Source organism: Nyctereutes procyonoides, unplaced genomic scaffold (assembly GCF_905146905.1).
Source record: "Nyctereutes procyonoides isolate TBG_1078 unplaced genomic scaffold, NYPRO_anot_genome, whole genome shotgun sequence".
In the NCBI taxonomy this organism is placed as follows: domain Eukaryota; kingdom Metazoa; phylum Chordata; class Mammalia; order Carnivora; family Canidae; genus Nyctereutes; species Nyctereutes procyonoides.
The window spans coordinates 44,881,407-44,892,957 of NW_026575125.1; the positions used below are offsets into that span (position 1 = coordinate 44,881,407).

The 11,551-nt window shown below is 42.9% G+C and overlaps 1 pseudogene; it reads right to left on the bottom strand.

Annotated features, from left to right (window-relative positions):
- Window positions 1–9,743: 9,743 nt before the first annotated feature.
- On the bottom strand, window positions 9,744–11,220 carry LOC129517501 (heterogeneous nuclear ribonucleoprotein A1-like; annotated as a pseudogene).
- Window positions 11,221–11,551: the final 331 nt, after the last annotated feature.

Consider the following 11,551-nt stretch of genomic DNA (forward strand, 5'->3'; position numbering starts at 1 on the left):
ATGAACGTTAACATGAAGTGTGAATCAAGACTATAGCCTCACATTACCTCAGGTCAGGTTTTGTCACCTAATGAGTTTGGGTTCCAAAGTATGAGAAAACAACCTTATGTTTTTCAGAACTTTGGGGGTCATGGAATTATGCCTAAAGGCTTGAGCCTTGTCTAACCCAGTTGTGTGTGTGTGTGTGTGTGTGTGTGTGTGTGTGTGTGTTGTAGTTCTCTCCCTACTAGAAGGTAAGCCCCATGGTGGCAGGGTCTTGTCCTACTGTTTCACCTCTTGGCTACCCAATCCCCAGAGCACTGCCTGGCATATACTAGACAATCAGTACCAATGAATGAATGAATAAATAAGTCAGTCAGTCAATCTTGGGAGAATTTGGGGGCCCAGCTTCATGATTCCTTCCTCTGCTTAACTCCAGAGACCTTCACCTCATCTTGATTTTAACCACTTCTGTCTAGGCAACATTATTAATCTTGCCATGCCCTAGAATGACTCCCCACTTCCCTGGCATCTACACATCACTATCTCTCACTCTGAACATGTTGTCCCAGTCATTTTGGCTCTTCTTCATCTCACCATTTCTTTTCTTCTTGAACCCTGTTATTCCATGGGTCTTTCCATTTTATTTCAACCTAGCAGCCTCTTCCTACTTTTCTTCTAGCCAGTGTAGACCCTCTCTCATTCCCCTTCTCTCTTTAACCACTCTTGCTGGCACCCTCCACCCATTTGTCCCTTGACATCTACTAATTCAACTTCTTGACTGTTCAGCACAGACTCTGAAGCCAGAAGGCCTGGGTTTGAATTTCAGCTCCATCATTTACTAGTTGAATGACCTTGGGCAAGTTACTTAACTGTTGTACCTCAGTCTCCTCTTCAATAAAATGGGTATAATCAAAGCACCTATCTTGTAGAGTTATTAGGAATAAATGAGTGAATGACTATATAAGAAAAAAAAAGGTACTAAGAGCAGTACCTAGCCTCTAGCAAGAGCTATGTAAATGTTAGCTATTCTTACTCTTCTGAGCAGTGCCTCTTAGCCTTTTTTATGCTGTTAAAACCTCTGGCAGTCTGGTGAAACCTAAGGAATCCCTTCCCAAAATAATACTGTATTAAATAGGATATAAAAATAGGATTGCAAAAGAAATATAATTACCAACATAAAAAGAAACACATCTGCAATGTAGTAATACATGTGCTTCTTTATATATTAAATCCCAAGCTCTATCAACAGGTCTCGTGACTACCATGATTTCAAAATAGTGACGTTATTTTGAGAGATCTGTAACAATCCTGATATGCTACAAAAATTTGATTTCTACTGGTAACAAAGCCACAGGTACTGCTAATACTACTGTACTTTGTTACTCACATCCTCTGGAAGGACATACTACACTTGTGTTTGTGATAGTGAAAATAAAGATGCAATTTCCCCCTATCCAAGTCCATGGGCTGCTTGAATTCTCCCTACAGTCTCTGAAGGGGCTATGGACCCTGGGTTAAGAACACTTGTGTTTAGAGCAAATGGAGGCCATTAAGTGAACACTTCCTCTCTTGTCTCTACTTACACTATCCTTTCATTGGGTCTCAGAGAAAAGAGGTCCTATCTGGGGCTTGCTCTTCCCACTGGGCTCTGGGTCCCAGCCCTTCTCTTTTGCTCGGGGCTTTGTGCCATTGAGCATCCTCTCTATTGTACACACCTCTGTCTCAAGATCATTAGAAAACAGGGAACTGAGGGGCACCTGGGTGGCTCAGTCAGTTAAGTGTCTGCCTTCGGCTCAGATCATGATCCCAGAGTCCTGGGATTGAGCCCACCCAATCGGGCTCTCTGCTCCGCTTTCTTGCTGTCTCTCTGTGTCAAATAAATAAGTAATATCTTTTAAAAAAAAGGGGGAAGAAAAGAAAACAAGGAACTGAGCAAAATCAACTTTTGCACACAACAGATAATCATCACTTTGGGTGTATGTGGGCGAGAAGTGAGAAAAGGGGCATGTCAGGGACATTGTAACAAGCAACATCCAGCATTACCTCACAATCCCCGGGGGGTATTTGCCCTACCAGGAGATAAGAGAAAAGCAAAGGTGGTTTCACCCTTGGAAGATAAAAATCACAAAATAACCCATTTAACCCTTGTGGTTGCCTGCCATTACCCCTGTAAAGACAGAGCTGCACTGGCTTCAGCTGACTCTGAGGTGGCATTGGCAAATATAAAGGACTCCAGATGATGGGGAGCATCCAAATGTGTGCCTGTTAGGGCACAATTTGAATGAATGGTTTAAATTCTGAAGGCATGTGTGGAACACGAGAGTGTGGCCAGCATCTGAGAGTGTGCTGAGGATGCATGCTGCCTGAATATTTACCACTTGAATAAATGGGACTGATATCTGAATGAATCCTTTTGATGCCAGCCTAAGTTCATCATGACTTTACCATTGCCCAAATCAATGGCCATTGTTTAACCTTTGCATAATCAGAACTTTCTGGCTGCCTTTGGCATGTTTGATCACTTCCTCTTTTAGAAAACTCCCCTAGGTTTCCATGACACCTAACTCCCCTGGTTCCTCCTACTTCTCTGACTGTTCCTTCTTGGTCTTCTCCCTGGGTTCCTTTTCTTCTGCACTCCCTGTCTTTGGGGAGCTCAATCATCTCTTAGTTTCAATGCTGCCTCTCTGCTGAGGACTTACCAATCCCTACCTCCAGCTCACCTTTCTCCTCTGAACTTCAGAATGAGGTAGCGAATCATATGCTGGTCCCCCTATACCAGCTGTCCCTCAGGCACCTACACTTGTCCTAAACTAAACTCAATCATTGCCCTTTAAACCTTCTTTATCTCAGTTGGTAGTAACACCATCTTCCCAGGCTCCCAAGCTGGATCTTGGGACTGATGCCCTCTTTACTCTAATTGATTGCCAGATCCTGTTGATTTAACTCCTACATACTTCTTGAATCTGGCGCCTCCTTTTAGCTTCCAGTTATCACCACTCCAAATCTCTTGTCTATTGTAACTGGTCAGATCCCACAATCATCCCTCTTAATAGGATCTTTCAAGAAACCAGAAGAAGCCTCTTCCTAAAACTCAAATTTTATTAGTTTATCCTCCTTGTTTTAAACCTTTTCAGGGGTTCCCCCTTGCTTTTAGTGTTCTCCATAATCTGCTGTCTGCTGTCTGACTTCAGTATGTATAACACTGTACTTTCCAGCAACGATGCACTACTTGATACCGATGAAACTTGGAAGTTTTTGGGTTTGTGAGCAAGCAACCAAGAAAGAATTCTTGAGATGTTTTGGGTGCAAAAAGGTGATTTTACTGTAGCACAGGGACAGGACCTGTGGGCAGAAAGAGCTGCACTGGGATTGTGAGAAGTGACTGATAACATACTTTTTAATTAGTGGGGGTTAGGGATAGCGTAAGTCTCTAAAGAATTTGGAAACAAGACTTTCAAGACCTTGAGGGACTAGCTGCTGTTAAGATAAGGTGTTTAGAAGATATACAAATGGCCAACAGACACATGAAAAAATGCTCAACATCACTGGGCATCAGGGAAATACAAATCAAAACCACAACGAGATACTATTTTCATACCAGTCACAATGGCTAAAATGAACAAGTCAGGAAATAAATGTTTGCAAGGATGCAGAGAAAGGGGAAACCTCTTACACTGCTGATAGGAACGCAAGCTGGTATAGCCACTCTGGAAAACAGTATGGAGGTTCCTCAAAAAGTTAAAAAGAGAGTACCCTGGGATCCCTGGGTGGCTCAGCAGTTTGGCGCCTGCCTTTGGCCCAGGGCGCGATCCTGGAGACCCGGGATCGAATCCCACGTCGGGCTCCCGGTGCGTGGAGCCTGCTTCTCCCTCTGCCTGTGTCTCTGCCTCTCTCTCTCTCATTCTACGTGACTATCATAAATAAATAAAAATTAAAAAAAAAAAGAGAGTACCCTACAACCCAGCAATTGCACTACTAGGTATTTACCAAAAGGATACAAACATAGTGATCCAAAGGGGCACCTGCAACTCAATGTTTTTATATATATTTTTTATTTATTCATGAAACACACAGAGAGAGAGAGAGGCAGAGACACAGGCAGAGGGAGAAGCAGGCTCCATGCAGGGAGCCCTACCTGGATCCCGGGTCTCCAGGATCACACCCTGGGCTGAGGGCGGCGCTAAACCGCTGAGCCACCGGGCTGCCCTAACCCAATGTTCATAGCAGCAATGTCCACAATAGCCAAACTATGGAAAGAGCCCAGATGTTCATCAACAGATGAATGGAGGGATCCCTGGGTGGCGCAGCGGTTTGGCGCCTGCCTTTGGCCCAGGGCGCGATCCTGGAGACCCGGGATCGAATCCCACGTCGGGCTCCCGGTGCATGGAGCCTGCTTCTCCCTCTGCCTATGTCTCTGCCTCTCTCTCTCTCTCTCTCTCTCTGTGACTATCATAAATAAATAAAAAATTTTAAAAAAATATTAAAAAAATAAAAAAAACAGATGAATGGATAAAGAAGATGTGGTATATATATATATATATATATATATATATATATATATATATATATACAGTATTTTAAAAAATCTTACCATTTGTAACGACGTGGATGGAACTAGACGGTATTATGCTAAGTGAAATAAGTTAATCAGAGAAAGACAATTATCACATGATTTCACTCATACAAGGAATTTAAGAAAAAAAACAGAAGATCATAGGAAAACGGGGGAAAATAAAATAAGGCAAAATCAGAAAGGGAGACAAACCATAAGAGACTCTTAACTATTGGAAACAAACTGAAAGTTGCTGGAGGGGAGGTCAGTGGGGGGATGGGGTAACTGGGTGATGTGCATTAAGGAGGGCATGTGATATAATCAGCATTGGGTGTTATATGCAACTGATGAATCACTGAACTCTACCTTTGAAACTAATAATGCACTCTATGTTAATTAATTCAATTTAAATAAAATAAAAATTTTAAAAAGATAAAGTTATTTTAATCTTTAATAAAACAGAAAGAGTAAGGCATTAAGGCAGCCATGAGTTCCTTGAGGAAGGCCATGCTCTGTATGTTTCAGGTATCTATCTATCAGTGGACTGTAAACTGTAAGGAGATTTAACTTAATCTACGTTTCTATTGCCTTTGTTTCCCTCAACAAAACTATCCACAGTAATGCCACCAGATGAAATACAGGGTGCCCAGTAACTAAATTTGAATTCAAATGAACAACAAATAATTTTTAGTGTATCTCCCATGCAATATCTGAGACATGCTTAAAATTTTTATTTTTATGAAATTATATCTGAGTGGATAGCCTGTATTTTTATTTGCTAAATCTGCCAACTCTACCCCATAGTTAACCCCCAGGATACCACTGGTGAGATCCCCCTCATCAGGCTCCCACAGCTCTGTATGCCCACCTCTGAACCAATACTTACCCTCCTGAGAGATCAGGGATCCCTTCCTCTTTTTTTTTTTAAAGATTGATTTATTGGGACGCCTGGGTGGCTCAGCGGTTGAGCACCTGCCTTTGACTCAGGGTGTGATCCCAGGGTGCGGGATTGAGTCCCGCATTGGACTGCATGCGGGGAGCCTGCTTCTCCCTCTGCCTGTGTCTCTGCCTCTGTGTGTGTGTGTGTCTCTTGTGAATAAATAAATGAAATGTTTTTAAAAATATATTTATTTATTAGAGAGAGAGAGCACAAGTGGGGAGAGGGGCAGAGGGAGAAGGGTAAGGGCAGGGGGTGAAGGGAGGGGCAGAGAGAGAGAGAGAGAGAAGCAGACTCCCTGCTGAGATTGGAGCCCACAAGGGGCTTGATCTCACAACCTAAGCTGAAATCAAGAGTCCCACACTTAACCTGATACAGGGCCTGATGTAGAACAGATGGCAGTGTCTGTTGAGTGAATAAATGCGTATGCGTGACATTGCAATAAACCTGCATCATTTGGTGGAATTGTTAACCTTAAAAATAAAACTACCAGTTATTTTACCAGAAAAAAGGGGGGGGTTATTTGGGAATAGCTGAGAATTGCAATCTAGGACAAGAAAACTATGGCAAAACTACAGGAAAATCCAGAGAACAGAGGGGAGGAACTCTTAAAGAGGAAAAGGGGGAGTTGGGAGGATCTGATACAAACTAAATATCCATTGGAGTAAACTGGGACTTTGAAATATAGTGGCTTCTCAGTGGGCGAGCTGTTGCTGAAAGAAGAAGAAATCTTCATTTCCTCTGCAGTATTCGTAGTTTCCACATGCAAGGTCCACCTCCTCCTGTTAGTTCTGCAATGGATAACTAGCGGGGGTGTGAGAGTTCCCCCTGCCAGCCTCCCAATTTCATTCTAAATGAGATTTCCAGGGATCCCTGGGTGGCTCGGTGGTTTAGCGCCTGCCTTTGGCCCAGGGCATTGTCCTGGGGTCCCGGGATTGAGACCCACATCGGGCTCCCTGCATAGAGCCTGTTTCTCATTCTGCCTGTGTCCCTGCCTCTCTCTCTCTCTCTCTCTCTCTCTCTCTCTCTGTGTGTGTGTGTGTGTCTCTCATGAATAAATAAATAAAATCTTTTAAAAATAAATGATATTTCCTTTTATTAATTTTCATATTTTCCCCCTTTGATCAAGATCTTTCTTTGAAAGCATCACTGATCAATGCTCAGGTTCTTTATATTGAGTGGTTTTGTCCCTCAGTATCAGGAAGGACCTTTTCTGGCTGTTATGTCCTACGTGGGAGGGAAAGCGCCTAGCAGTTAGAAATCACTTAAGGCCACATTTGAGCAACCAGGAAGGTTAGGAGGGAGAAACCTTAGGTACTTCCCACCTAAAGTCTTTATCTTCTCAAGGTCATGTATTGGAAATCATCTTGAAGGGTTGAGCCAGATAGCCTTATTGGGTATATTAAGTTTTTAAAGTTTGATAGGTGACAAAATATGAAACTTAAAATAATTATACAAAAACAGAAGTAACATTTACAATTTCAAACTGTATGATGGTTCCAAATAAGGATGCTAGGTCTGAAAGCAGCCAGCTGAAATGTCTATTGGCACCCATTCCAACTTAGGGGAGAAACTTTCTCCTTATGAAGGCAAAGCTGGAGTCATGTATGCCTCATGGAAGTCTCTGCTTAAAGTGGCCATGAACACCGAATAGTGAATACTGCAAGAGCACACTGAAAGAATTAACTGAATGTATTTGGGAAGAAGACACGGTGCAAGTATAAACATGAAGCAACATCTGATTAACTCTTTGCAAAACAGCAAAATTTCAAAGACATTTTAAAATAGTATTATCTCAAAGAACTGTGTGGAACCAAACATGTTATTGATAATACAGTCTGCAAGGTTGCTAACTCAGAGACCATGTATTTGGATAAGAATCCAAAGTCAGTTAATAGTTCAGATGAAAGAAAGACTTTTGTGAATTCTGAACCTCCCAACCCTTTAGAAAAAGCAAATGAAAATTAACTTGTCCTGGGATCATCATGAGACGTTTCTGAAAGGCCATAATCAAAAGAAGAGGTTTCCTCCTTCCACAAGGATTTGGGAAATGCAGATGAGGGCCTTGTCTTTCCACAAAAAAGAGAGAAGCAACAGTGAGAAAAAGGTGTACAGGTGGGGTCTGGACCTCTTGAAAAAGATGTCTCATCAGATGTCATCTCCTTCAATTCCAGGAAATCTGTACTTTCAGATGGTATGCAGGTCAAGGTTTCGTGTTTTCTTTAGAGCATCACATGAATCTAAGTGTCTATTCCCTGGAGTTTGGCAGCATAGGGGCTGGTTTGCAGTTCCTGATAAGGGCCTTTTCAGCGAGGTTGAAGAGTCTTTCTGGACATGTCTTTTCCAACCTAAGAAATCTCCAGGATGCAAGGTGTGATGCTTAAGGTTATCATTCCCCAAGAGTGCACTGTGAAAAGATTGCTTTATCAAAGCACAGTTATTTTTAATATAAGCAGTTAGGCCTTCACAAAATTGAAGTACCAAGACAATGCTTTTGGCGAAGGTATTTGGAGGGTTGCTACAACTTGTGCTAATTGAGTCTGAATGGTGACATTAGTTCATGTGACAAACTGAAGACTGGGGATAATCATGCAAAACGAAAGCAAACATCACATACTCATTGAGGCACCTGGTCAGTAAAATGGGTTCCCTGATCACTATGAAGTTAGGGAGGGGTTCCTCAGGTAGGGACAATCTTTTCTAACAGAAGCAGCAGATGCCTGTCTACAAGAGAAAGCTTAAGTCCAGTGAGTAAACATATGGATCTTAACTAAAACATATTTATATCCATGATATGGGGAAGCAATATGAAATCCATTCATATGAACAACTTTTCCTGAATTAATTTTTGAACTTCTAGCCAAATGTAGTCCAACAATGCCAGCAAAACCAATAACACCAAGTCTTGGAAAAAATCCAGGAAGTATATTTTGGAGATATTCATAGCTATCTAACCAAGCTCTGCATCTTGGGCTTAATTTGTGAGTACATTTCCTAACACTAATTTGTATATGGCTTGCAATAATGTTGGTGATGTGAGATGCTTTCAAGTTGGATCCTTGGTTCCTCTACATATTTAGACTGACCCTCAAGAATGGAATAGAGTGAAAGCTCATTAACCTTCACAGAAGCTGGGTTTTTAAAAAGATTTTATTTAGGGATCCCTGGGTGGCGCAGCGGTTTGGCGCCTGCCTTTGGCCCAGGGCGGGATCCTGGAGACCCAGGATCGAATCCCACGTCGGGCTCCCGGTGCATGGAGCCTGCTTCTCCCTCTGCCTGTGTCTCTGCCTCTCTCTCTCTCCTCTCTGTGTATTCTCATGAATAAATAAATAAAATCTTTAAAAAAAAATAAAAAAATAAAAAAAAATAAAAAGATTTTATTTATTCATAAGAGACATAGAGAGAGAGGCAGAGACATAGGCAGAGGGGGAAGCAGGCTCCCTGTAGGGAGCCTGGGGCAGGACTCAATCCCAGGACCCCGGGATCAAGACCTGAGCCAAAGGAAGATGCTCAACCACAAAGCCACCCAGGTGTCCCATCCTTCATGGAAGTTTTGTGAGGTGCTTTTTAGGTGAAGCATAGACTGAAGGTGAGCAGACGCAGACTGGCTGGCCCCACAGACCTCTGAATTACCTTAAACATGTTGCTGGCAGAGGTGGCTCTGGTGGGGTCCAAGGCCAAAGGTGTTAACAGGTGTTTGCTGTCTCCTGTGAAGAGGTTTGAGTAAAGGAGCAGAGAGGCAAATCATCTATGTATTATAACAAGGTAGAGCCTGCAGAAAACTTTATATCATCCATGTGAGCTTTTAAGGTTTGTGAAAAGCAAGGACTCTGTAAAACCCTGGAACAAGTGTTCATCTGTCAAGGTGTATTGCTATTCCTCCTGAGTGAAAGCAAAAAGATATTGGCTATCCTTATCATCTGGAGTACTAAAAATGCACCACATGGATTAGTTACAGTGATAAATGTGCTTTCAGTGGGCATGGATGTCAGTAGCATGTGAAGCTTAGGAACAACAGGGTGCTAAGGGATAACAGTATTATTTATTGTTCAGAGGTGCTGCACAAGCCTCCATCCTTGGCCATTGGGTTTTCTCACAGGTAAAATAGGGGTGTTACAGGAACAAGTGATAATGAGGGGGGATAATATCCCCTATAACCAGGGAATAATGAGGCCCTAAGCCTTGTAATTTACTATGGGCCTGATGCCCTGAGGGCTTCTTTATTTAGAGGGCCTTAATTATGGAAGAGGTTTTGTTTTTTTTTTGTTTGTTTGTTTGTTTTAAAAAAGGACACATTTATTCAGCGTCATGATCAGACTATTACATTTAGCAATCAACAGCATGGGTGCAAAAAAAAAATCTACATTAAAACCCTTTGTTGGAATGCTTTACACTTTCCACAGAACAGAAACTAAAATAACCTGTTATACAATTAGTCACAAATACAGTCCTCGAGTTTTCTGCCCATACACGAGTATTGTCTAAAACATGTCTTCTTTGTAGCAGCTAGGCCCTGCCACCACTGTGCTTGGCTGAGTTCACAAATCTGTTGTAACCTGTAGCTTCCCTGTCACTTCTCTGGCTCTCCTCTCCTGCTAAGCTTTGTTTCCTGGCAGTAGTTAAAACCTTCTGCCACTGCCATAGCTGCTGCTGCTGCTGGAACCGCCATAGCCACCTTGGTTTCATGGTTTGGCAAAGTATTGGCCTCCACCACCATAGGGGCCAGAGCTTCTGCCTCCAAAATTTCCTCCTTTCATGGGTCCAAAATTTGAGGATTGATTGTTGTAATTGCCAAAATCGTTATAGCTTCCGCCACCTCCAAAGTTGCTTCCGTCATTACCAAATCCGTTATAGCCATCCCCACTGCCACCGTATCCACCACCACCTCGACTGCCACCGAAGCCACCTCGACCACTGAAGTTCCCTCCACGACCAAAGTTGTCATTCCCACCAAAACCACCTCCACGACCACCACCAAAGTTTCCAGAACCACTTCGGCCTCTTTGGCTGGACGGAGCACTAGCCATCTCTTGCTTCGATAGGGCTTTCCTTACTTCACAGTTGTGGCCATTCACAGTATGGTATTTTTGAATGACAATCTTGTCTACAGAGTCGTGGTCGTCAAAGGTCACAAAAGCAAAACCTCTCTTTTTGCCACTGCCTCGGTCAGTCATGATCTCAATCACTTCAATTTTCCCATACTGTTCAAAATAATCTCTTAGATGATGTTCTTCTGTGTCTTCTTTAATGCCACCAAAAAAAATCTTTTTCACAGTTAAGTGGGCACCGGGTCTTTGAGAATCTTCTCAGCAGACAGCCCTCTTTGGTTCCACGACTCTTCCGTCCACCTTGTGCGGCAGAGCGTTCATGGCCGCGTCCACCTCCTCCACGGTGGCGTACGTGACGAACCCAAAGCCTCTGGAGCGCTTGGTGTTGGGGTCTCTCATTACCACACAGTCCGTAAGCGCCCCCCATTGCTCAAAATGGCTCCTCAGACTCTCATCGGTCATTTCGAAGCTCAAACCTCCGATGAAGAGCTTCCGCAGCTGCTCGGGCTCTTTGGGAGACTCTGACTTAGACATGATGGCGGTGGGAGGGGAGACTTTAATGATGCTTACTCGGCGGCGTCCAGGGGCAGAAAGCTGGGAAGAGGTTTTGAAGGATCTATTTGAATCTTGACAGGAAGTGCGGTATGGATTTTGCCAACATCAGTTGAAAATTTTGCCCATAAAGAGGGTAGTTGATCCAACAGGAGCACATGATCAGTGCCCCTGGACTCAGCTATAATGGCATCAGAGACAGAACAAATAAAAGATGTCAGCCATTTAATTCCCCAAGTTGGCTATTTTGATTACTAACTGTCAAATTCTAGAATTACTTCCCCCCCCCCTTTGGGAGAAATTTTGGCAAATGCTTTTCTAAAAAATTTCAGCCCAATAAATGAATGGGGCAGAGTGCCTAAGGAGAAAAAGGATGAGTAGCTCTCAAAAGGCCTAGACAAAAGGGAATAGGTTTAGAGACAGGACCTGTTGAAGTTTATTAGAGATCTCCACTATTGGAACTGTTTTAGGACTCCAAGG